At 42.5% G+C, this 21,782-nt stretch overlaps 1 long non-coding RNA gene across 2 annotated transcripts; it reads left to right on the plus strand.

The window, feature by feature from the left end:
• The first annotated feature begins 702 nt into the window (after positions 1-702).
• Positions 703-19,887, plus strand: LOC145398633 (uncharacterized). 2 transcript variants are annotated; one of them, XR_013897168.1, is made up of 4 exons: positions 711-788; positions 7,192-7,276; positions 18,193-18,297; positions 18,420-19,887. It is a non-coding gene; the product is annotated as an uncharacterized LOC145398633 (long non-coding RNA). The 2 variants fall into 2 exon arrangements; XR_013897169.1 differs by lacking the exon at positions 7,192-7,276 and having other exon boundaries at positions 703-788.
• Positions 19,888-21,782: the final 1,895 nt, after the last annotated feature.

Consider the following 21,782-nt stretch of genomic DNA (forward strand, 5'->3'; position numbering starts at 1 on the left):
AGTGAAAGATCGTACATCGCCTGATTCGCGTTTTAATATACAGTATTGATATTTTTTTCAGTTAATACCCACTATTGATACCTATTATTTGATACTATACTTTACATTATTATCAAAACAATAAACCACCATCACTTTTATGACTTACATAATTAAAAAAACTAGTGTACTTGCTAAATAAACCGATAATTTAATAAATGACGGGGAATCATCCTGACGGCGAATTGTGTTGTTATTTTTGTGATGAATTGTCCCGATTCCTGAAACCGAATTTATTTTATGGTGACATAACTGTATATGCTGAAGGTGTGTGGCAAGACCAACCACCTTCTTTTGTTGTATATGTATTCCCTATACATATACCACAACTATTTCAATCAACATTTCAGTTCATTTATATAGATTTAAGTTGGTAGAACAAAGTAGATCTATACATTATAAACGCTGTGAACAAGATGAAGAAACATGGCCGCAATCCTACGGTAGTTCTCTTCCCTAATTTTAATTCTTCCATCATCAGATATTTTGAAAAACCAAATAGTATGTTTTGGTGAGATACCGTTAAGTACTAAAAAGGCATAAAGAAGTATATTGTACGTTGCAATCCAATAGTTATATAGCAAAGCAGTGTTTTGATGAGTGAAAAGATGGCGAAAGTTAGCATCAGTGACAAGCTGTTTGTGTGACATGCGTGAGCGGCGTGATCGATGGTGCACTGTACAATACAGGCGGCGGTGGTAACGGGCGCGGGAGGCAATTGACACTGAATAATGGAAAAATCACCATCAGTAAGTCACACTGTGTCAGAACCATGCCTTATGGTTTTGGTATGCAACGCAGAAATGAACTGTTAAAGGTTAATAAAAATATAGTTCGACTCCTAGCGTTTCCAGTCACTCCATTTTAACCGAGTTGGCCAAGTTAAGTGTACCATCAAGTGAATTGATCATACAAGCCATAATTTTAGTTTGTTCATATTAGAAGTAGTAAAGAAAAAATTGCATTTTTCATCAGTCAACGTTATTTTGAGTATTTCTAACGTAAACTAACCCTACCCAACTAAGTTAACGTAATTATCTTAACCGATCAAACCTAACCAGCCTAATAATCGAATTTAACTAAACTACCCTAACTAAAGTGAGGGGTGTGACAGTCCGAAACTGCAATAATACCATTGTAAATTTGCATTTTCGGTGGTAAATTGTTTATTGAAAATCCCAATGGATTTCACAAGTAATTTTTTTTCACAGTTTTTAATGCAGTTGGATAATATCATTTTTGTTGGAAGCGAGCAGTTTTTTTTTTTTTTTTTTAATTATGAAAAGGGGTTGTTCCTTAGGTCAAATTTTACACGTGTACCTCATGCGGTTTTCGACTTCGTTAACATTTTCTAGTAGATTCGGTCATTCTAAGAATCTTTTCTTCTATGACTTTTTTGTTCCAAATTGATAATAACCGAGTTACACGCAATTTACTTCCGCCAATCACAATCACAGACGAGCGCACGCTATGTCCGCTCACTTTCTCACACTTGAAAGTTTGACCGTATTATTTCATATTTACACCCAACTCACTGACTACAAAATTGGCTAACTAAGCAACGTTGGGTCTGGTTAGTACTTGGATGGGTGACCGCCTGGGAACACCAGATGCTGTTGGCATCCCTACGTGTCAAGTGGGGTTAGTGGAGGATTAATGCCCCTCCCTGTAAAACAATTAACTCTAAGCCCTTGGCCACCCCGTTTGGGATACATGGCATCTGGCAATGAATGAATGAAAAAACCTTATACTTTACGCAATTCTAAGCCTTTTTTCTTCTGTGGCACTTCTGTCTTAAATCAACCGTTGATGAGTTATGAAATTTGTATTGTTTTTATTTTCAGTAGGATAGAAGTTGTGGAAGCAATGAAGAAAGTTGAATTGGGGAAAGCCCCAGGAATTGATGGAGTGTGTGGTGAAATGCTGAAGCATGGGGGAGAGATAGCAGTAGAATGGATGTGGAAGATGTGCAGATTGGCCTGGGAGGATGGTAGAGTCCCATAGGATTGGAAGTCAGGTATAATTATTCCCTTGTACAAAGGAAAAGCGGAAAAAGAAGTGTGTGGTAATCATAGGGGCATTTGTCTTCTTAGTATGATATAATAAGAAAAGTGTATGGTAGGGTACTTATTGACAGAGTTAGAGAAAGAACAGAGGAATTAGTTGGAGAAGAACAGGGAGGTTTTAGGAAGGGAAGAGGTTGTATAGATCAGATATGCATTCTTAGATCTTTAGTGGAAAAGTTTCTAGAGAAGGGAAAGAAGCTGTATGCGGCTTTCATGGATTTGGAGAAAGCATATGACAGAGTGGATAGACAAAGATTGTGGAAAGTATTAAGAATATATGGAGTATATAGATGGGAAGTTGTTGAATGCTGTGAAGAGTATGTATGATGGTGCTAAGGCTGCAGTGTGTGTGGATGGTGAACTAAGTGAATTTTTCTCTTTGAAGGTTGAGTTGAAACAGGGATGTGTCATATCTCCATGGTTGTTCAGTCTGTACATGGCTGGGGTAATAAAAGAGGTACAAGGTAGGGTAGTGGATGTTGGAGTGGCCCTGGTGAGAGAGGATAATGTTTGGAAACTCCCTGTACTGTTGTTTGCAGATGATGCTGTGTTGTTGAGTGAAGATAATGGGGAGCTGCAAGGCTTGTTGGATGAGTTTAGAAGAGTGTGTAAGAAACAGAATCTAAAGGTGAATGTAGGGAAGAGTAAAGTGATGGTCTTTGAGAGAGGTGAAGTCAGTGAATGTACAGCGAGGTTGGATGGTAAGGAATTGGAAAATGTGAGTACGTTTAAGTACTTGGGTAGTGTGATGAGTAAGGATGGAGGTTTGGAGGGTGAAGTGCTTGAAAGGGTACCGGTACAGCAGGGAAGAAAGGTTGCTGGTTCTTTGAAAGCAGTGATAAGAAACAGGGAAGTGAAAAAGTTACTACATGACAGTATTGTGATACCAACTTTAACGTATGGAAGTGAAGCTTGGACGTTGTTGGAAGGACACAAGTCAAGAGTGAGAGCAGTGGAAATGAGTTATTTGAGAGGAGCCTGTGGTGTCGCATGGAGAGACAGGCTGACAAATGAGGATATAAAGGAGCATTGTGGTGTGGATGTGGATGTGATAGGAAGTGTTATGAGGAACACACTGAGGTGGTTTGGCCATGTGGAGAGGATGGAGGGTGAGAGACTGATGAAGAGAGTGTATGTGAGTGAGGTGGAGGGGGGATGAGGGAGGGGGAGGCCGAGGATGAGATGGAGGGATGGGGTGGAGAGTATATGAGAGAGGGGAGTGTGAGTTGGGACAGGGCGACGTGGAAGTCGATTTGTTTGTGGCCACCCCGAATGGGATTGAGGCGTCTGGCAATAGATAGATTTATGCGAAGGATTTTAGTGCTTTTCGTTTGAATTTGATATCAGTTCTAGTCGGAAATCACTCGCTTTTGCGTGTTTCCCCCATCCAAAGCCCCGCTTTCCCACAGGTCCCCCTTTATTCTTGGGTGGGGGGGGAGGACCGTGAAAAAAAGTTATTTCCGACGGAAATGATTATCAGATTCCAATGAAAAACACTAAAATCCCTCGGAAGAATACAATGTTAATTTTCTTTGGGAGTTTGGTGTAAAGATGAAAATTTACCAGGTTAATTTCCTTTAGCTCTAACAATAGGATGTTTCACGTGGTAACAGGCATCCAGCCTGAGTGGTTTCTGTTGTTTTTGGTGTGATTTTAGTTGAATTTGACCAGTCGTTTCTACCGGAAATCGCTAGTTGCGTTTGGCAAAAACGAGCGACATCCGATAGAAATGAAGGTCAAAATCGATCGAATCACACCAAAAGCAACAGGAAACACTCAGGTTGGATGCAAAAATTGGATGAGGTAAACGTGTAAAAATTGACTGTATCTATTATTCAGGTTAACAGTGGGAACTACAGTATTTGCAAGTAATTGTTCCTAATACTTCCATTATTCATGGCCTCACAGGAAAAATGTAATTTTTACACAACTTAGTAATGTATGCAGCACCCAAATCTAAACTTAACCTGGACATTCTTTGGTCCAAGTCAGAAAGACACTACCTGAGATATAGCTGCTTTCTACCACTGTTTAGGAAATTGTTGTTGTTGAAAGATTTCCATGCATTTCATGTTTTTAAATTGTAGTTTTTATCAGAAATGGACAATTTTACCATTTTTGCCACCTCTCTCTTGCCCAAGGGAAAAATGTCAGACTAAAATGAGGTTAAAAGATTTATTTAAACATGTAAACTCATTAAAAAAAAAAAAAAAAAGGAGCCTTATAAAACAGGCTATACCAAAAGTAGGTACCTAATGGGGGGTGAATGCCCCCCAAACCTCCCATGATAAACCATCCAGACTGCTACTTGAAAGCAACTGAAACTAGGCTAACCACCTACTTTAGAAAGCCACAGCTGTGTCAACATGTTCGTCCTGTTCATTTGCATCAAATTTGGCAGGATAAGGACTCTTGCAGCTCAGCATACTCATGGTTTTAACCCCCTAGGCGCCGGTCCATGTCATATGACGTCTTGGTAGAGGCATACGGTCCACGTCACATGACGTTTTAATTTTTCGCAGGCATGTTTGAACTTAGTAGCATGCCACATGGACTCAGAGTATTGTCCCGGCATGGATGGTGCACGGGGTAATGCTGGCTGGCCATTAGCCCAGCCGTGAGGAGGGCTGTGGTGGAGGATGGTGGGAGGCTGGCACAGGGAGAGTGTGGCCTTGGAACCAGGTGATACTGGTTCAGGGTTGGGGTAGGGGTTGGGAGGGGTGGGGTAGGATGGGGTGGTGGGCAGGGCTACTAGGGGGCCCTGAGGGGTGTGGGGGAGAGTGTATGGGTGCTTGAGTACACTTGTACTCACCACAGTCAGACTTTAGGGAGTATCATACTGTCAAGAGTTACTAAAAACAGTGAAGTAATGTGTAAATAGTGTGTAAATAATAGTGAATAAATAGACATAAATTTGTTAGAAAATAAGTATCATGGAAAATATAAAATAAGCCAATCTTTATTAGTTACTTTCTTGTGTTTTTTTGCTATTTTAGTTGTAATATTGTGTTCATACGGCACTGTGAATTAGTGAGAGAAACAAATACACACTCAAGCTTATTTTGGCGTGAGGTAATCATCCCTCTTCCCTCCAGTAATACCACCAACACACCACCGTGACCTTGAACATGCTCAGCTCAGCTGCCACACACTGGCTTCCTCACACCACACCACCACCTCCAAATTACCAACAGAGAATAAGTACTTGCTTTGTACCGGTATGTGTTTTTTGTCATTTGTGATTGATTATGAAAAAAAAAAAAAAATGTGGGGAAAATCGATTATCCTGAAAATAACCCGGTTCTGGGACATGGATAGGTAAACCCATGCCCGGCGCCTAGGGATTAAGGATTTTTTCACTGCCACTATCTCATCCACATTATCTGAGCACACTGTATCACACTTATGACACTTTACCTGAGCAAGTAAATCCCCATGATTGTGAAAAGTCTCTAGGCTTGCCACACTATTGAAAGTACTGTTGGATCATGCCCCACTGCTCCAGAGTACAACCATTACACAACAACGACCTATTTGAAGGATAAGCTTCTTCCCATCACGAGCAGACAGGGTCGCATCCAGCAGGCCCAGGTCATCGCTAATTGGCTGAGGATTAGTCTTGCTTCTCTCACTGGTTCATTCATAAAAGAGTCAGGAAAGATTGGTAGAGGGCAACATGGTAAGAATAATGACCAAGAAGACTGGCAAAGGGCATCATGGTTGCAAATCACTTTTAAGGAGCTCCTGCAAAATCCAGACCTTGTGCCTTATTCTATCTATCTATCTATCTATAGCCCGACGCCCTAATCCCGCAAAGGGACGATCACAAAATGTCATAAGTACGCAGTTGTAATGGAAATGTCATAGAGAAGAATTCCCCTTTTTTTGAGGAGGCAATGTCATAGAACACTCTAGAAATACCATCAGGTGTTTGTGAGCTAAAGGGAAAAATTCTGTTCAGCACTAAGTGTGCTTGGAACACAACCATCATGTGCTACAGTATGATTAGCTTGAAACTGGTAGAATTATTGTTCATTCTGAGCAATAAAGTACATAAAACAAAACTTCTCAGAATATTTTAATGATCAGGTTGTGGTAGAGTGTATTACCAGGGTTTGGCACCCCTTTTTAATCTGACTGTCGTCGGACTGACACTGTTGGATAAGTGCATGTGACCATGATGCTACATGGGGAATAAGTTTGCACCAATCATATGGAGCTAGAATTCTGGGTGCTTGAATGGCTGATCAGTGGGAGTGTGCCCCATTCACTGGGCAAACTTTGGTTAGTATGTCAATGTTAATTTTTTTCTGGCTATGCCCGGCGACATATGACCCTGGCAGTTGCGCCGCCAGATTTTAATTATATTCAGTCAATATTTTCTGTCTGTGTGGATCCTGCCTCATCCTGCCCAGTGGTGAGAAAGGTGTGCATGATAATCATGATGATGATGATGATGATGCGTATCCTAAATATCCAAGATTCTGTGGTTGTACGAAGGTAAGACTGTTTTAAAAAATGCCATAAGGTGGGGCAACTGGGCACTTAGTGGGAAACCTGTCACGCATATGCAAACTTTCTTATATAACACCTATAAATCTGTAATTTTGTGCTCTTTCAGAGCTAATTGTATAGCTAAGTCCTCCAGCAATAACATACCTGAAAATCAACAATTAGAAATAGGAAAAAGTTGTCCACTGAACCTTGCAAGCATACGAGTGAAGTTTTCGAGAATTCACTGAATCCCCAACATTGGAAACAATAAGGAATAAGTTATCTTGCTTAGAAGTTAGGGAACTCTGTTTTGGCTCATTTAAACTCTGCTTTGTCTCATTTATTGGACATTATCAAAGGTCAGATGGGAACTAGTAACATGTTCCTACAGTTAAGCATCACCAGGTAATGGCAAGGGTAACTCAAGGGGGGTAACTGGGCACTTTGTGCATCCGGGCATATTAACTAATTATCATTATTTAGTTTCCAATAATGTGTCATAGAATCCTTGTCATCTACTGCTATATTGTTTAGTCTCAGGGATACAACAGGCTCTGAATCTAAGAGACTGTGTTTGCTTGTTTGCCCACAGAACTGCAGTGATGGTGTGGAACTACAAGATCCTGAGTAGCAGGAGTATACCTGTTTTTCCTGCTTACCATAATGTCGCCGAAACTGTAAGAAGACAATGTAATTTATTCTAAAAGCCATTCACTGTGACTAGATATGTTTCTTGGTTTGTTTAATTTGTTGTATTAAAAGTTTCCATAACATCAGTCTATGGAAGAAACAGGTGTGCTCTTGGTATGCAGAATTATACCAATTTAAGGTCTTCTTTTTGTACTGCCATGTTTAGCATGTAATGCCTGAATAAGTTTATGTTTTTAGTAGCAGTCAACTGTAATGATCCCCTTTATACAGTCAAAGAAGTTGCAGTTTTTACCAATGTGTTCTGTGATGACCGGAATCAATTGTGGTACTGTACATTTTAGGCACCAAGTGTTAGAATTGTCTGTTTTAGGTACTGAAATCTTAAAATAGTAATTCCTGCCTAAATTGTTGTTTAATAGCAGTCATCAGTAGTGAACACCATCATGCAGTAATAAAAAGGTCTGGGTGGCCGGTTGCCCCATTGCATGGGGTATCGGGCACCCTGTCTATTGCCAGACGCCTCAATCCCGTTTGGGGTGGCCACAAACAAATCGCCTCCAAGTCGCCCTGTCCCCCGCCATTTCACTCCCCTGCTCCCAGCTCACACCCCCCTCTCTCATATACCTCTCCACCCCATCCCTCCATCTCATCCTTGGCCTCCCCCTCCCTCTTTCCCCCTCCACCTCACCCACTTTGTTTTATTTCTAAGCAAGGTGCTTTTTTATCCATAAGTATGTGTCTGGTTCCAAAAGGTAGCCCTAAATGAGTCCTTTAAAAGCGTTTTTCACTTCAAAATTCCTGCCAATCTCAATATTGACCAAGAAGAACCAAAAATTGAGCCAAGTTGCCCCATCTTATGGTACTTATTTTTTCTTGCTATCACATGATGAAGTTAATTAAGATTCAGTGGGTTACAGTCTTCATGAACTCCTTCAGTGTGAGGAGTCATTAAGTTTGAATTTCAATTTACTATGGAAATCTGACAAATTTATTTGTTTGCTGTCTTTAACTGACAATTCAAAAACTTGTTTTGTATGACACTTCCATTGAAATTAAATAATGAAGAAATTAATGGTACCATACAGCAATTCAAATTTCAGACTTCTTTACCAAACCTAACCCAAATCTATTCAACCTATTCTAATCTAGCCCCATCCAGCCCAACATAATCTATTGTAGCTTACCCTAAACCTTTCATCACAACATGGTTTTAGAGCACTGCATCCCAGAAACATTAGTAAAATGGGGTAATTTTGTTGTGAATGGTGGCTTTTGCTAAATACAAACCACCACATAAGGAATTTTGACATTTTAATTGCTTAATCTATACATTCAGCCCATCTGGTAAGGATACTTGTAATAGTTTTTGGCAGAAGACAAAAGAAAAATGGTCCACACGACAGATTAAAAAAAAAAAAACAAAAAAAAACAATTGTGGTGAAATAACCTTGCCCGACTGGTTAATTTTCAGCAACCCAATTGTTATTATTATTTTTTATTATTATAATATTTATTACTATTGCTGTACTGTAATACCACACTACATATCACACAATTGATTGTAACTAGGCTTGGGTAGCCCAGGCTTCCATACAGAAGGGCCAGTGCCATGTATTAGATGAACTTTACATCGATGGCATCCATCATTGTTTCACTGATTGTTTCACAGTTGGTAAGTTGGTTGGGGCAACTCCCATGGCATGAGTGTATGACAGAGTACTGTTTTGTGTGTGTGTGTGTGTGTGTGTGAACAATGCAAACAATTCTGAACCACTTGTAACCTGAAACATGTAAATAATGGGTAGATAGATTTTTTTTTTTTTTTGCGATACTTGCTGCAAATTTTTGATAATTTAATTTTGCCAATGTCATTTTTTTGCTCAGAGGATCAGAACTTCACATGATCTCATAATCTTGTTAGGTTGACATTCCTCCATAACCTAAGCCCAACAGAAGCCAAATCCATACAGTAGTTTGGAAGCTAGGGCCTTTGAATTGGAACTATTGGCGTCGTGGCAAAATTACCCCGTTTTACCCTAGGCCTGCTGTACAAACCATTCTCACACAACTTACATCTGACGGCTGCTACTCTGCACATCTTGCACAACGTATACTTCTTACAACGATAGACAGCAGTAATGTTGTTGAAGCCTTCCTCTGATGCAAAGTAATCACTAAAGTCACAAACATGGAGAACATCGACAAACACTGGCACTTGAACTATATCTGACATGGTAGATTACCATGTGTTACACTCAGGACAGTCATCTTGAACAGGTAACTCTTCAAATGGAGTTCAACAAAGCTCCCTTCTTTCACCTACACATTTTAATCTGTACTTGTAAAACATTCCTAGACCCAACTGTCCACATTGTCTCATATATGAATAATATTATTATAACAACCTCACACCACACCACAGACACAGCCTGCAGAGTGCAACAAGATTTCCCCAGCACACTTCAGAAATGGGTCGAAGATAACAGGCTGGTGGTTATGTCAGCCAGATCCACCACACCATAAACAGCAGTAACCACAAGCAGAGGTACTCTCCTGACATCACATGTAACAATGTACCTGTGTCACACACATCCTCTTCTAAGATCCTTAGAGTGACTTATGACATTAAGCTTACCTTGAAGTACCACATACAAGACATTAGGAGACAGTGCACTGCCATACTCTACAAACAGTGTACTAGATCCATGATGTCCTATGCCTCCCAGGCATGGGCCCCAGTCCTATGTAATATCCCACACAGAACATTGCTATATGCATTTCACTGCAGCCAAATCACTTACATACCTCACCTACACTTTGAAGCTAAAACCCTCACCATCATATCAGTGTGTATCTCGCTGTGCCAATATACCACCCCATACAGGGGTGAGTTTAGTCACTGACGTGATAAATAGGATTATTTATGAGTGTGTTGTCCCAGATGATTGGCTGAAGAGTGTAATTGTAAATGTGTATACAGGGAAGGGTGATGCCCTGGAAAGAGGAAATTATAGAGGTATAAAGCTTTTAGATCAGATAATGAAGGTAATGTAGAGAGTTTTAGAAGGTATGATTAGAGAAAGAGTGAATATTGATGAGATGCAGTTTGGGTTTATGCCAGGTAGGGAGACCACTGATGCTATATTCATTGTTTGACAGCTTCAGGAAAAATATATTGGTAGGAGAAGGGACCTTTATTTTGTTTTTGTTGATTTGGAAAAGGCCTTTGACAGAGTCCCTAGAGAGGTGGTGAAGTGGGCAATGAGAAAGCTTGGCTTGGAGGAGTGGCTGGTTAGGGTGGTTATGGCTATGTATGTGGGTTCTCACACCCAGGTAAAAGTGAATGGAGATTTGAGTGATGAGTTTTCCGTGAATGTTGGTGTGCATCAGGGGTCAGTCTTGAGTCCCATGTTGTTTATCATGGTACTTGAAGCCCTTTCACGTGACTAGAAACGGACTCTCGTTGGAGTTGTTGTATGCTGATGATTTGGTGTTGATTGCAGAGAACGAAAGGGAGGCAGAGGAAAGGTTTAGGAAGTGGATAGATGGTATGGGGCACAAGGGTTTAAGGGTAAATGCAGATAAAACAAAAGTGCTGATATCTATGGTTGGTGGCGGTACTGTCAAAGACAAGGGAGAGTGGCCATGTGCAGTTTGCCACAACAGCGTGGGAAGTAATTCCATCTTGTGTGGTGTGTGTGATAAATGGGTGCATAAGAGATGTAGTGGTATCAGAGGTAGACTGCAAGATAATGCTGATTTTATGTGTACGGTGTGTCGGGGTGAGCAGGTGGAGATTGTCAGATGTGAAAGGATTGAACTTGCTGGTGAATCTCTTGAGTGTGTGGAAGAGTTTTGTTATTTGGAAGACATGTTGTGTGCTGGAGGTGGAGCTGGAGCTAGCTCTGTGGCTAGGGTGAGAAGTGGTTGGAAGAAGTTCAGGGAGCTCTTGCCTCTCCTGACATTGAGAGGACTCTTCCTACGTGCTAAGGGGTCTTTGTATGCAGCATGTGTTAGGAGTGTAATGCTGTATGGTTGTGAGACCTGGTCAGTGAAGGAGGAAGATATTTGCCGGCTCAGATGTACAGAAAAGACAATGATTAGGTGGATGTGCAGTGCGTTCCTGCGTCCAAGGCCTGGAGGGGCTGGGTTTACAATGGAAGAGTTGAGAGGTAGGATGGGACTGGAGTGTTTTGATGTTGTGATGAGGAGACGTAGATTGAGATGGTTTGGACATGTGGAGAGGATGGGGGATGATAATTGGGTGAGGAAGGTGAGAAGTGTTAATATTGGGGGTGGGGTTATGAGGGGTAGACCGAGAAAGATATGGGACGAGGTCACTAAGCATGACCTCAGGGTTAAGGGACTGAACAGGGAGGCTGCAGTGGATCATGCAGCATGGAGAGCCGCCATTAGGTGACCAAGGCCGACACATGCAAGCATGTTGGAGCCTTTAAAAACAAAAACGAAAACACCAACATTACTTGACTCACTTTGACAACATCCCAGCTCAAGACATTTCAACAGCGGATGTGAAGAAACACCACCAAGCTCACTTCATGCATGGGGCAATTCACCTTGATTAAAAACATTATAATACAAGCCCCCTCCTGATATCAGAAATATCCTTAACCCCTTACTCGAGGGGATGGCTGGACCATGCCGTGCCCTTTGCACGGGGATAGCAGGAAATCTAGACAATACATGATAGTTTACAGTAGCTACTTCCAGGTCACTGGAAATATCACTTAGCCTTTTTCCTTTTTTTTTTTTTTTTTTTAAGTTTGAGAAGAGGTCATAAGGGACATTTCATTGGGTAATGAACAGGAAAATTAGTGACCAAGTGCATGTGGGGTGTTGCCAGGTGATAAATTAGCTACTTCATGGCCAATGGCAGTAACAGCTGTTTCCCATTTTTTTATTTTTTTTTATTTTTTAGTATGAGAATAGGGCATGGGGCACATTTCAATGGAAAAAAACAGCCAGGAGTTGCGTTGCCAGCCACGCTGTAACTAGGTGGGGGAGGGGGTAAGGGAGGGGAGGTGAGAGGCGAGGCAAACACAGAGAAATGGCTAAATTGGTGACACTGGATGCGAATACTAGCGGAATTAGCAGCGCTGCCTATAGCTACACATTGGCAGTACTGATAGAGGGTACAAGACCGCACTTGAAAGCCCGGGCAATTTTTAAAATCCATAGATCACAGAAGTGATGCCCCACAGTATGGTACTTATGTAACGAGCGTCACAGTAGTGACGGCCCGCGGTTAAGGGTTAAACAAACTTGATTAAATTCCCCAAGGTAGGCCGAGATCAGGACATTGTCCAGCCTTCCTCAATTTTCGGCTTTGATTTGGGTTGGGTTGAATCACAGATAACATGTGTCTGCTTGCTGAATGAGTCCACGTAGCATAACACACATTATGGAGCACTGCATAACACATGCCACACTAGGACGCAGACACAACGTTAATGGTGTAAGGAATCTTTGGGATGACCCTGTAGGGCAGTTCTTACTGGTATTCAGTGCAACTGCTTGGCCAGGCAGACCAGAGTTAACTCCTAGGATACGCAATTCGATTGACCTAACACACAATTACCTGAAAACCTGTATGTGGAGCCGATTTTTTGACTCCTACAGAAGTAAAAAGTGTTATGCCCAAGGTTTAGAGCTTGAACTTACACACCTTTTGCCACAGACCAGAGCATTCTAGACCAACTGGTTACTGATCTATAGCCTGTCCAAGATTGTCAAAAATTGAACTGGCAACCCTTGCATATAGGTAGAGATAAAAAAATGCACCAACATTAATTTTGGTATTATACAGTGGAAGATCTTAATTTTACACACCAGAAAATGTATATGTCATTTGCATATGTCAAATGTTTACCACGTAGCCACAGCAAGAAAGTAGCAGCTGGAGGTGGAGGGAGTATGAAGGGTTGGAGGGAGTATGAAGGGGTGGAAGGGGGAGAATGAGGGATGAAAGTGGAGGGAGGATGGTGGGGTGAGTGTGGCATGGAAAAACCAGCTTTATAATTGGTAGGAGGAGCTGTGAGTCCAGTCACAAGTGATGGAGGGGAAGAGAGAACAAAGGTTTGTGGTAGAGGCAGGTGGTGAGAGGGCAGTGGGGGAATCATCCCCCCATCATGGGTAGGAACCTGGATCCTCGCCTCTCCCTACTCAAGACTTAGTTCTCATTGGTTTGCATCGATATACTTCACAATTGGGCCGAAGCCTAGTGTCTGCAGTTTTTTGTAAAGGCTCCTCTATCGATCCTATTAGGCATCAGGTGAAATTCAGGAAAGGATCGATTGATCCTATTAGTACTTTAGAGATTAAGCAGCAACACAAAGCAAGTGGAGGCACACATGCTCCACTCACTCTGGCCAGTGTTGCCTTTGGGTGACTACTCTTAATGGCAAGCAAATTGATTTCCTATACACAAAGAAACCATTTGCAGTCAAGTCTTGCTGTACATCTGTTCACCGTGTGACAAATTGTTATAACGATGGACAAAAAAGTTAGACCCATTTTCAGAGTAATGCTGGCAAAACTATTGTGAATTCTTAAGAATTATATATGCGACGGCCACTTCCAATGATATCATGCAGATACAGCGATGTATGCAAACCAACAGTCAGATATCTTACCCAACATGGCTGCCCAGTGTTTACATGCATAGAAACCCTATCTGGGGCCTCTGTGCAGGCGGCCTCTTCCGCGCCACATCTTTGAAGACCCTGTTTCACTTGTCCATTCACTCGTGTACTGCACATGTTCACTTGCTTATATGTCCTGCACATGTTCTACTCGCCCATAAGTCCTGCACGGGTTCCACTTGCTCGTGTGTCCCACACCTGTGATCATCTCCCTTACATTCTCTGAATTACCTAACATTCTCGTTTCTGTAAGGCAATTGCAATGCCATTGCAATCACCAAGTAACAGTGCAAGTATGTAATGAATAGTGCTGTGTGCAATAATGTCAAGAGCTACTCAGTAAATTTTTGTGTGTGAGATGGAACTTTTGACTTAGAAATCAAGTCTGTTGCATCCCCCAATGGAAAGTTTGGTGCTACTGATGCTGCAGAGGGTGAGGCTAAAAGTCCAAAGCATAGCCTTTCCCATGATATGAAATTAGATATTCTTAAGCACCATATGGAGTGGCAGGGAGCGAGTAAGATCACCAAGGCCCTGAAGCTGCCCCAGTCCATCATCTCGACAGTATTAAAGAAAGAAAAAAAATTGGATGGTGTACTAGTGGTGTCAGAGAATGTGCCTCCCCTGACTGCTAAACAACTCACTTGAACAAGGGAACCTATAGTGGAGGAGATGGAATATCACCTAGCTCTGTGGGTTAATGAACAAAGCTGCTTAAAGCAGACTCTTCACTGTAGTTTAGTTTGCACTATGGCTCTCAATACGTGCAGTGATCATGGGATAAGCAAGGCAAGGAACCCAAGGAGGGGTTCAAGGCCAACATGGGTTGGATTAAGCAGTTTATCTCATGGATTGCACAGTTACCTTTTTTATCCTATCCTGTGGTGTGCAAAAAATAAAATTAGTTTTTGTTTGTCATAAACTTGATAAACAGCCAGGACATCATCGGTAAAAAAAAAAAAAAAAAAAAAAAAAAGTCTCTGCCTAGCACCACGTGTAAGTTTGCTTAGGGGTGTAGTAAAAAAAAATAAAAAGAATTTCTTTTTTCTAGTTTTTATTAATCATAAACTTGAAGATAAACATCCAGGGCATCATCTGGTGAAAAAAAAAATCTCTCTCTCTCCATCTTTGCGTAGCGCCATGTGTAAGTTTGCATAGGAGTGTAGTTAACAGTGATGCTTGGCCACTGGGAGGTTAACACAGCCTGAGCTGTAGCTCGCAACACAATGCTACCCAGCCTGAGCTGTGGCTCACAATCCATGGGTTTAGGCTTGTGCTGGCCTTAGACATGTGACCATGCATGATGAGGCTGCTGTAGTCGCAGCGCAAGAATCTGAGGTTGTCATTATTGTACCCTGGCAACCCACCATTCAAAAGTGCGTCCGATTTTGTATCATATTATACATGAATCATATTATGCATGAATATATTATACACAAATATTATTATACATGAGCATATACATGAATCACATGCGTCTCATATTATACACAAAATCAGATGGACTTTTGAGTGGTAGGTTGCCAGGACATAATAATAACAACCTTTGAGTCGCATGCCGCGACTATGGCGCTGACCACATGGCAGCTGAGATCTTCCCCACAAAGCTGAAGGCAATCATAAGGGAAGGGGGATTCTCTCCAAAACAGGCCCACAGCTTTGACAAGACAGGCCTGTTTTGGAAATATATTTCAGAACACATACATCAGCAAGAAAACAATGTATGCCAAGGTTTAAGGATGCCAAGGATTGCATCTGTCTCATCCATGGTGTGAATAAAGAGGACCACTTGTAGCTCAAACCATTCCTGGTGTATCTCTGGATGAACCTCAAAGTGCTGACAGGGTTCATGGAGTTATTTGTAAGAAGTAACTCCTGGGGATGGCTTACCTCCACATTCTGCTGTTCTTACATGGCAGTAGGTATGTCCCCCCACCTGTATGACTATTCCAGCCAGAGCAGTCGTGCCAACCAATTCCTCATGCTGGTTGAGAGTGCCCTGAGCTATCCTGTGGGCATGGAGGACTGAATGATTAATATCAGAGTGTTGTACCTACCCCCTAACACAACATCGTTGCCCCAGCCAACAGATCAGGATGTCAATCGCCACATTCAAAGCCTACTACGTCTGCCGCACCATGGAGGAAATGGTGCGGGTGAGTGATTCTGGATTGAGCGATGCAGTGCGGTGGTTCTGGAAGAATAATAATATCAGACACACCATCAACATCAACATAGCAGCATGGAATGAGGTGCAGTCGAGCTTACTGAATATTGTCTGGTGCAAATAATGGGCAGAATGTGTGTGCTTCGTCATGGGGTTCCCAGCGATGGAGACTGTCTGTCATGACATCCCCGACCTCTCGTACGATGTGGAATTTTAGGAGGTCGATAAGATGTGCAAGAATCCCTGGATAGTCACAATGAGCAGCTCTCTACAGAGGAGCTCATTAAGCTGAGGGAATGGGTGTTAAAGGCACAGGAAGGTGGTGATGACTGTGGCAAGGACGAGCACTTACGTGTTCTTGACGTCAAGACCTTGAAGGTGTTCTTTGCAATAATGGACAAGGGAATTGCCTACATCCAGGACAAGGACCGAATCCCGGCAGGGAGTGACATGCTGACGCATGGCATCAAACAACATTTGAAGGCATACACCGAGATAATGGGAGCTAAGAAAAAGGATGCATGGCAGATCACCATCAATTCCTTCTTCTCCTTTCTCAGCAGATCTGAGAAAGAGCCAAGGCCATCAATGAGTGGTTTACATATGCAACATCCTGCATCACCTGCCTCTGTCATGTCTGCCTTCTCTTCATCGCTGTCTGACACACCCATACGTTGCCCCTTCACCACACTCTCCCTTGTCCTCACTGTTACACTCTCCATCGGCCTCATTGCATCGCTCTTCCTTGGTGTCACTGCTTCACTGTCCCCATCTCTCATCACCTCCTCCTGAGGACCTGAAGTGATCATTCAGATCCTCCAGCTGTCACCCAGCCTCAGGAGGGACTCTTGGTGATGGTTTGGATTGCCCTAGGATTTACTTCAGATGGGTGGCAGAGTTTTTTTTTTTTTAGGGCTCTGTGATGATGGGTCCGCTTCCTACCCTCACTGAACCCAGGTTATATTGACCTCACTAAATGACAAATTACTAAGCAATGGGTTGTCACTTGATGTAACCCTATCTCATAATGAGGTGTGACTGTACAGCAGTGGGTGATATGGGTGATTATTAAATACCCAGATGACACTCCATCTGGGTGGAGCCAGGGGTTTTTATTAGAGGGATGGCTGGAGTGTATTGCTCATGGAATGCCACTTATGAACAAGTGAGGCTGGTCACTCTGTGCTCCTGGTAGGGCAAAAAGTATTGGATGATAGCTGGATGGATGGATGAATTAGACAATGCTAACCCAAGAAAGCCAGATCCTTCAACCTCTGCATCCTATAGACCTAATCTTTGCTGGCATTGGAGCTTTCAGTAACCTTTGCATCCATTGGACCAAACCTTTCATCCTTTAAACCTAAGCCTTATATCATTTGGATTTAACTCCTCCACTTATTCAGATTTATCATCTTTGCATACTTCAAACCTAACCTATGCATTACTCTAACTTTTGCATCCTTCAGATCTAACCTTTGCATCCATCAGACCTAATCCTTGCATCCTTTAAATCTAAACTTTTCACCTTTTGACTGTAAACTGCAATTTCATATTCATTTAAATGTCAAAATATAGAAAGTTGGGTTGAATTTCTGTTTTGTAGAGTTTCGTTCATTTCTTTATATCCTACAGTCAATTCTTATTTTGTTACAGTTTTCATTTTTCCAGTTTTGGTTAATTGCTGATGAGTAAACCATCACAAAGTACACTGACTAAAGGTGTATCTTGAGATAAATTTGCATATTTTTTTTTATCATCCAAAAATACACTTTAAACATTTTGATTGTAATGTCTTGTGATGTCTAAGGGCACTGCAAAGGGTTTTTAGGCAATCATATGGGCAAATTTTGGCTGTGGGCATCCTCTGTGAAAAGTTTTAATTATTCACAGATTTTCAGCATTTGTGGGTGTGTGTTTTGCCTGCCACCTACGAAAAATAGAGGATGACCATACCATTAATTTTAGTGCATCATACTGTACTTAAATTTCATACCCCCTGCCACATACACATACAGTTGTGTGATACAGTATTAAAAAAGATATTACTGTAGTGAATGGGATACAGTGTGTGTTCATGAGGCAAAATATGAAATGGATTTATGTTGTGTTCCAGGTGAGTGGTAGGAGAGAAGCATGAGAGTGGATGCCTGATGTACAAGGCAGCTAGCAGTCATGCACCAAAAGAACTGATGTGGACATGGATGACCTTAACTGTAAGGTAATGGTTGTGGCTTTACTTAAACTTATCATACTCTCCCTCCTCACTCTGAATGCATACAGTGCAAATATAGTGCTGTCAGATTTACAGGGATGTTGGCCTAATGGCAGTTATTGTTTCAGGTCCGTAGTTGACGTCAGATCAGTGCAGCAGACACATCAACAGTTTGGGTATATGGAAGCTGCTTGAGCAAGGAATGCAAAGAATCCATGGAAAGTACAAATACTAGTGCCAAGACCATTTTGATAAATTTGTCTTGGCACATTCTCCAAGAATCTGGCCATCTTTACTAGAAATACTGTAAGGATTGACTGACTGTGGGGTAATAGCAGAACCTGGGTAATTTAGCTGTGGCCTTTCTACGTTGGCATGTTTTACAGGTGTTGTATGTAGAAATTAGGGGAGAACAGTTAATTTGAGGATTGTAGTGCTAGTTTCAGTTTGGTGAAAGTTAAGATTCATTAATAATGCCCTGTATCTGGACAGTTTTATTCTTTTGTGATGACTTTGTGTGTTAACAGTTATTATTCACTAGTAATGATCTGCAGTATGTGATGAGAATTAGTGTTTAATAGTACCCCAATGTGTGTGTGTGTTGACTGTTGTGGTTCAGCAGTAATATATACCTATTCAGATGGTCATTGATGTTATTGGTTACAAGTAATAAGGCAATGGATAAGGAGGAGCAGATTGGAAAGTAGGTTACATTTGGGAGGCATTAAGCGAGCTGGGAGGATGATGTAATGGAGGTGGTTAATGAAGGACCACATCTTAAATTCGAGTGTGAGGTGGGTGTGGATGTGACTGTTAATGAAAATGAGTGTGTCCAAGACCCAATCACTGTCTTGGCTGAAGGTGAGAAGTTCAAATGTTTGCAGTGTGGTAAACCTTTTACTTTTAAGAGCCAGCTTACCCAGCATGCAGTAGTTCATTCTGGGGTGAAAGAGTTTGAGTGTATTGAATGTGGTAAACTGTTCAGAAGAAAAACGCACCTCACTCAGCACCAGTTAATTCATTCAGGAATAAAAAAATATAAATGTAATGACTGTGGTAAACTATTTGGGGACAAAGGCAATCTCTCGAGGCACTCATTAGTTCATTCAGGAGTGAAGAAATTTAGATGCGATGAATGCGGTAAACTGTTTGGTCGAAAGAGCCACCTTGTGCTGCACCTTCAGTTTCATTCAGGAGTGAAAAATTTCAGTTGTGATGAATGTGGTAAACTGTTTAGCCAGAAAAGCCACCTCACCCAGCACCTATTTACCCATTCAGGTGTAAAGAGGTTCAAGTGTGATGAATGTGGTAAAATGTTTGGCGATAAAAGCGGACTTACTCAGCACATACAAATACATACAGGAGTGAAAAGGTTCCAGTGTGAAGAATGTGGTAAACTGTTTGGTTGGAAAAAAGGCCTCTCCCAGCACTTACTTGTTCATTCAGGAGTGAAGAAGTTCAAATGTGATGAATGTGGTAAGCCATTTAGATTTAAACATGATTTGGTCAGACATGTTGCCATTCACCAAGAGGTAAAAGAACATGTGTTTTAAGCGTGATATGATTGTGTGTTGTGGGGGATGGAATAAACTATAAACTTCAATTATGCCAAATTTTTAAAAAATATCCTAAAATTCAGAGGAGTACTGTAGGTTCCTCTACACTTTGCATATACCTAAGATCACTACTTCTCATGGAGTAGGAATAACTTCACAGTTTACTTAAAATTTTACAGAAGCCATCTGCTGTCATTAGGATTGTTTATGTTACATCCTTGTCCCACACTGACACAGGCTCGAACACCATAAGGTCAGGAAGGAAGGACGTTGGTCAGTGAGTTGTTTTTCCTAGAGGCAGCCTTTAGGTATACAACATGAGATCAGCTAGGGCATTGTATGTAAACAAGAGCTGCTCATGTTTGTTGTGTTTATTTAGCAAATAATTACACTGTCAACTTCACAACTCCAGAGCTACACAAACTTTACAAGGCCACAAGTTCAGCTAAAATTGACTGAGACTGCTCTGTTCTTTCCCCCATCCTTATATACTGTAATCATGCTAGTGATGCTTGGCGGGCCTGTAGGGCCCCACCGAAACTCCGGTCCGGGGTGTGCGAGGGAGGTCCAGGGGACGTTCCCTCGGTCAGGCAGGATCGTTGGGCACTTCTTGTGCTCCTAGGGAAGGCAGGAGTCGGGAGAGACTCTGAGACACCGCCGACCCAGGCGGCTGAGAGATAGTGCTCGTTGGGCTCTCCTGGCCACAGCCATGGATCCGGTGGAGCCTGCGCTTCGGCCATAGGGCCTGGGATTCCTGCCCCAGCGATGGTGGGAGGAAGAGGTCAGACAAACTCTCTCGGCTTTTGCCACAGCTTCAATGGAGCTTGCCTTGCTTCTGCTGGGGTCAGGATTCCTGTCCCAGCGACGGTGGGAGGAAGAGGTCAGACAAACTCTCTCGGCTTTTGCCACAGCTCCAAAGCAGTGTGCCCTCCTTCCAACGGCAAAGGTTTTGTCCCAGGGATGGGGGGAGGAAGAGGTTGGACGAACTCGTCCAACTCGTGTGATGTGATGCCATCCTCGTGGGGGCATGTGTTCATCCCCCATTGTATTATTATGATTGTGCTGGCCAGTCGTTGTCTTGTGTGGCTTGTATCCTGGTCCGCACCTGATTGAGAAGAGTGTGGTGGCTGCGCTCGCAGATGCCGTTCCCTTGCGGCCAGTACAGGGAGGAGTGGGAGAGATTACATCCGAACAGGGCAGATAGTTCCTTTCAAACTGTTCCTGTGAATTCAGGAGCATTATTGGAATGGAGGGTGTGGGGGATGCCGAAGTACAGAAATACATGGTGAGTCAGGGCATTGGCGACAGCAAGGGTGTGGTGTTCTTTCGCCGGGCATGCTATCAGGAATTTAAAATATGTGTCTACAAACGTAATGATGTGGAGGTAGCCCGATTTGGGTGAAAGGGGCCCGATGACATCAAGTGAGAGCAACTGCCAAGGTTTACTGGCCACAAGGTGGCCGGAGGGGCCCGGCGTGTGAGTGGCGTCTTTCCCGAGGGCGCATGCTCAGCATACTTGCACAACTTGTTGCACGAGTTTGGAGGGGTGTGAGGCCCAGAATGTGTCATTGAAAGACTGGAGCAATCTTCTCTTGCCAAGGTGTATCCCAGTGTTAGTGTGGAGGTGGGAGAGGGTGTCTAGGGCGGCATCAGGATCAAGAGCTATGTGGCCAGAGTGGATGTAGAGCAGGTCGCCATTCCATTGTAACTTGGAGAATAGATGGGTGGGCATCCATTCAGGGTGGTCCTTCACCTGCCAACGCTGCAGGAGGGTGGGAGCAGTCTGGATGGCATTCACGGGAAGCCTGGAGAGGGCGTTGACATTTGTGTGGAGCTTGCCGGGCCGATATGATATATCAAAGTCAAATTCTTCTAAGGTCTCCCTCCAGCGGATCATCTGCACATTCTTGGTGTCGGATTGCCGGAACCATTGTA

This window comes from Coenobita brevimanus, chromosome 46 (assembly GCF_032717465.1).
Source record: "Coenobita brevimanus isolate Jiangsu-jjx chromosome 46, ASM3271746v2, whole genome shotgun sequence".
NCBI lineage: Eukaryota > Metazoa > Arthropoda > Malacostraca > Decapoda > Coenobitidae > Coenobita > Coenobita brevimanus.